The following is a 5,777-nucleotide window of genomic DNA, read 5'->3' on the forward strand; positions in this document are numbered from 1 at the left end:
TAAAAGGAAAGTGTAGGATTCAAAGTTAGGAACCTGAGGTGTTAAATTGTAACGTATTGTATTAAATACATTTGAAAATAAGTGTGAAGTCATAGGTATTATATAATTCATGTGCAGTGGCTGCATGTAAAAGTTTTAGGGATTGGACTTGAATAAGAAAAATGAGACCCTAATGGATTCTTCAGAGTCTAGGCCTTGAGGGTAAATACACTCGATTTGAGTGCTCCTTTAAATCTATGTTGATCTCATATGGTTAGAGCATTCACGCTAAACAGAATAACCCTAATTGATCACCTTATGATTTCTTTTAATAAGAGTGACCTGCTTACCCATTGTGTGGTGTATTTTATTATGTAATCCTAGGTGCCCTAGCGTTATTTTTCACTGATAAGATACCACATTCAATATAGGATTGAGTCTTAGTATATATGTTGCATAACGTCTGTGTAATGATCATTGTGACTTGCTATGTGATGGTGGGTAATGAATTGTGTGTGAGAGATGTTGTGTTGTACTTGAGATGTTTTGTTATGAACATGTGATTAATGTGAAGGTATAGAATATGATTTTGTGATTAAATCCTTAGGACAAGTGATGTTACACAATGATTGGTAAAATGATGTGAATTATGTTAAGTTAAGCTTGTGATATTTTTACTATATATGTGTGTGTCTTCGTTTATCTCTACCTGTTTAAAAATGTGATAATTCACTCCTCATGTGTTGTTTATATTTGGATCATGTGATGATCTTAAACCTTGTGTTTGTGAGAGCAAATGACTAGGTGAATTACTTTAAGAAACCTTGTGATGGAGGACTCCGAGACACAATATTTTGATAGAATGTAACATTGGAACAAGAGTTTTTATTTTAATTGCATGACGTATCAAACATGTCATTTTACTTTATTTGATAAACTTGAACAGTCTTGTTTTAAGTCATAAATATTTCTAAGAAATTTTATTTGGTAACAAGTGAAGCGAATGTGAACATTACCCACGTGGACTGATTTACGATTTTATTGAATAAAATTGATTTAATTAGATTCCGCATTTTATATATGTTTTTTTCATTTATATGTATGTTGGAGTAGAAGGACGATTCTAAGTGGTACATTAACGATGGCAGTGAGTAGATTGACTTCAGTACTTATACTGCAAAATCAATTTTTATTAAAACCTCAAGTGGCATATAAGCATGGACTTGTGATTTTTTCAGAAATGGGGCTACTCATTACTCATTAAGAATGATTTCTTTTTTTTAGGTGAATGAAAAATTATTTCAAGTATAAAATTTTACGCCCATATAGAATACCTACTGATCTCTTATGATAAATAGTTTTCTGATATCAACAGACGATAAAATTAAAATGAAGAAAAATTGTGCGGACAGAAATTAAATCAATTATTTTTACTAAAAAGGTTGAAAAGAAATGTAACACCGAAATGACAAAAACATTAATTTTCGGATCAAGCTGATTAATCACACTAGACAAAAAAGTTAGAATTAAAGTTGAAGTTTAATTTTTAAATATTATTAGTGTAAAAAAATTATATGATTAATTAATTAGATATTTTCTTAAATGAAAATTTTTAAAATAATTATGAATAATATGAGAGATCAAGTAATATCAAGAGTTACTTTTAAAAAGTTGGTTTTCATCTTCTCCCTTCATTTTCTTATATATAATCAAATGATTCTAAATTTCTAATGAATAACTCACTTTTCATCTTAACCCTTCTTTGCGTATACAAACATAAAATTCATACATCAATAAAACTATTAAATTGCATCAAAAACTCAAATACATGCATTGCTTTTAAAACATTACAAATACTCACAACTGAATTATTACTAAAAGTGACTTAAAATTAGAATTACTCATTTTTTGAAATTAACTATACTTTTTTCAAATTAACTATAATAAAAATTTAGATTGAATAAGTATTAGAAATAACCAAAAAAAAACTATCAATAATTTATAGTCAATGTTAAAAAAAAATATAATAAAAAATGACAAGTTTTATATTAAACTTTTTAAGGATCAAATTTTCTAAACAAGCCCTCCCCTCAGCTACACCATTATTCTCCTCTTGCAGATGCAGATGTAATACCTAAATATAACATACAAATCCGTCACAAATAAAAATGCACTGTACCATATCATCTGCTACTACAAAAATATAAGCATTTCATCAGGCAGAACTCCAACCCCCCAACAATATAGGAATACAAAGCACCAGCTCCGCTGAGACTAAATAAATAAAGTCGAAAAAGTTACTGGCTCCTTCTGTGAAAGGATTAAACAAATAAACCTTACCAAGAATAATTTCACATCTCCATCCCTCCCAATGGTTCCAACTAGTTACCTGCTTTTGCACTAAAAAAAATTGTTTCTTGATACACAAGGAATAAGATAAGGTGATATGGAACAAGTGAACGTGGTTGTTTTCTCCATCACTGATTTAAAAATATTTGCAGACACCAATGGCAGATGCATACACCAGAAATTTTGTATTCACAAAACTTTGAATTGGCTTTTGCTCATAAAAATTACTCCTATCCCAATTATCTAACAGACTAATAATACATTCACTAATCTAGTAGAACAAAAAATAAAGTGTTCCTCTGCACAAGGGCAGAGAGAACGAGACAAAAAAAAAACAAAAGAAAATTACAAGGAAAGAAGAGACGATCCTGTACACATGCCTCTATATTCGTCCCTTACCAAAGAAAATACTCTAAAAACAGTGGTAATATACAAGACCTATGAAACGAATGAAGTAAGCAATAATGCCTACCAATATAATTTTTCCTAATCTTTTGACAGGACCTACACAAAACAATGGATATCTATCTCCATATTACAAAGCCCTCATGTATGACCAGCTTCGTCTGCACAAAAACCATAACAAAGTTTAAGTATTTTTTTCATTCTGCCATGAAAAAATAGATAAATACACAGAAAAGAAAAATCAAAGGCCAGAAAGGAGGGAGAGGGAGGATATAGAAGGATTATATAATGGGGGTATCAAAAAATTGGTATTGAATAGGCTGAATGAACAAGCTGGTTCTTCCTCCGAAAAGGGGCTCTCTAGTTCTGTTTTTTTTATTTATTTATTTTCTTGGATTGCAGCCTTGTAACAGATTTATACCCCTATGATACAGCTCTAATTCAGTATCAACATTACTTTAGTTTTACCATTGCAATATCAAAAGAAATATTTACATCTAAAAAATACCATGGTTATTTACATAAATACCCAGCATCATAGTTATTAATCTCGGATAGTGGTACAACAAAGGGACTGGTCATATTATAATACAAACTAAATAATTTATACTGCACATACAAAATACAAATACTCAAAAATAATATACCCAAAATTAAATAAATTCATGATAAATAAGTCACAGTTTACACTCAGAATCACCATCCATCAAGGAGCAATAAGAATATAGAATGAAGTCAAAATATGAAAGATGATGGTCAAATTATCAGGGTAAAAAAACAGAAAACACATTAGACAAAAATTACGAAAATGTGAACGGTTGAATATTAAGGAAGAAAAAAACCCCAAAAAGGAGGAAAAAAAAAGCAGACATTTGTGAGCTCTGAAATGCTAACAGAGTGAGCTCTAATGCAAGAACAGAAAACTGTGATTGGTCATTGGCCAGAGAGGTCAGGCCAGGGCAGAAAAAGATGCTAGCAATGATATCTATTATCTATCTATTACTATATATTAGAAGTTTTCCCCTCCTCTCTCTCTCTCTCTCCCCCGCCACATGTCATTATGTGGTTAAAATTTTCCCGCCAAAGCTACAATACACAACTAAGGAGCTTTTTTTGGGTACTCACAAAAAGCTCTATTGAAACGGAATCAAAACAGCATGGTTAATATTTAATCAAATATTAATTGTTTCGACTTCTGACCATATATAATTATTGCAAATATTAATTACTTTACAAAATTAAGAAAGTATTTTCACTGAACTGACAGAAATATTCTTATTTAATAATTACTCATAAATATTTTAACTGATCTTGCATTAATTAATATTTTTATTAAGTGTATATTATATTAAAATATAATGATAAGAAAATATAGAAAATTATTTTTAACAAAATATTTCTCTAACATTTATGTTTGTAAACAGTACTAATTTTGTTGCATTTCCTTTTTGTTGGAAAAGCCCTCCTAATTGTGGATACCCCTTAGGCTACCTTACTTGTGGCCTCTTTAGGTGGGGATTTAGTCCAACATCGACTAAAGATAAAATCAAACTAAAATATATAAGTGTGGGACAAACTTCACCTTATAAACCGATTTTGTATGATTGAGTTAGGCCTATAACCCACTTTCTAAAATGGTACTAGAGTCTATTCTAGATCCATCGTTGGGTCACCTGCATTTGGCACACTTCAGGCTGAAAGTCCTGGGAGTGAGGTGTAACATCCCAATTTTCATAAACTAGATTAAAAAGGATTTTTATTTATAAATAAATAGAGTTTTAAAAAAATGATGAGATTTTATAAATAAAATAAATAAGAAGATATAATTATTAATTAAAATAGTGATTTAAGAGAAAATAAAAAGGATATTTTATTTATTTGTTTGATAGAGAATAAAATAAAGTTTGTTTTTTTATAAAATAATAAATAAATAAATAAATAGAGTAAACTTAGCTATAAATAGTGTTAGGTCAGTTTTTCACACTGACGGTGCCTTTTCTTTTCCTCATTTTTTCGTTTTTCTCATTCTCCTCTCAAAATCCTTTCTTTTCCCGTAGCCCACCAAACTTGTCTCAGAAAAAAAATGATCTGTGACTTATTCACCGTTGGATCGTCGTGAAATTTGATTACCACGTTCGAAACCAAATTCTGAGCATTCTCACTGTTGGGAATTGCAAAAACATGTCGGAGCTAAGAGAAATACCCTTCGCACCGTACCTTTCTCTTTTCCCGCAGAAACCCAAAATGGTCTTAGTAAAACTACAATCCCGGTTTCGTTAACCGTTGGATTTTCATTCAATTTGGATATGTTACACAATTTCACCGTTGGGATTTGTGAAATAATATTCTTGGGGGGAGAAAAATGAATCACATGAAGACAGTACAAATGGAGACTTCAATCTCTTCTCCGTCTCTCTAACGTTCTGGAACTCTATCAGAGCAGTTGGAGGAAAAACTAAAAGAATCTTAGGAAACCGCTAGAGATGCCGCTGTGACTGTCGGAAGACACGTGAGTCCGCTTAGAGGTAAGGGATGAGTTTGTCGCAATTGGGGGTTAGAATGAACATGTGTAGGGATCCTTAGAGAACTAAATTTGGGTTTATTTTGGGATGTTTATTGAATTAGAACTTTTCCTTTATGATTATAAATACAATATTATTGTGTTCTATGTACCAATTGATGTCCTGATGAGAATTGATTGATAAACATGAGTGCTCTTGATGTCTTTGTGTTTAACCCATGATTTTGATTAATTGATTTTGATACAATTGTGAGAAACTATTTCAGAGGTTTTACACCCCATGTTGTGATAAAATCTTTTGTATAAATTGTTATGTTTAGGTTATGAAATGATGATTCAAACTGTGCGTATGTGATAAATGGAACATGTGACGGATGATGAAATACATGTGTATTGAGATGAAATGTATGTATTGAGTTGTGAACTATAAACTGTGCAATCACACAATTGTAAGACCCTTTAAGGGCGACGAGTATTGTGATGGGGTCCACTGTGGAAAACCGACGAGTTAAAATAATTTTGA

This window comes from Glycine max, chromosome 18 (genome assembly GCF_000004515.6).
Source record: "Glycine max cultivar Williams 82 chromosome 18, Glycine_max_v4.0, whole genome shotgun sequence".
NCBI classification, from domain to species: domain Eukaryota; kingdom Viridiplantae; phylum Streptophyta; class Magnoliopsida; order Fabales; family Fabaceae; genus Glycine; species Glycine max.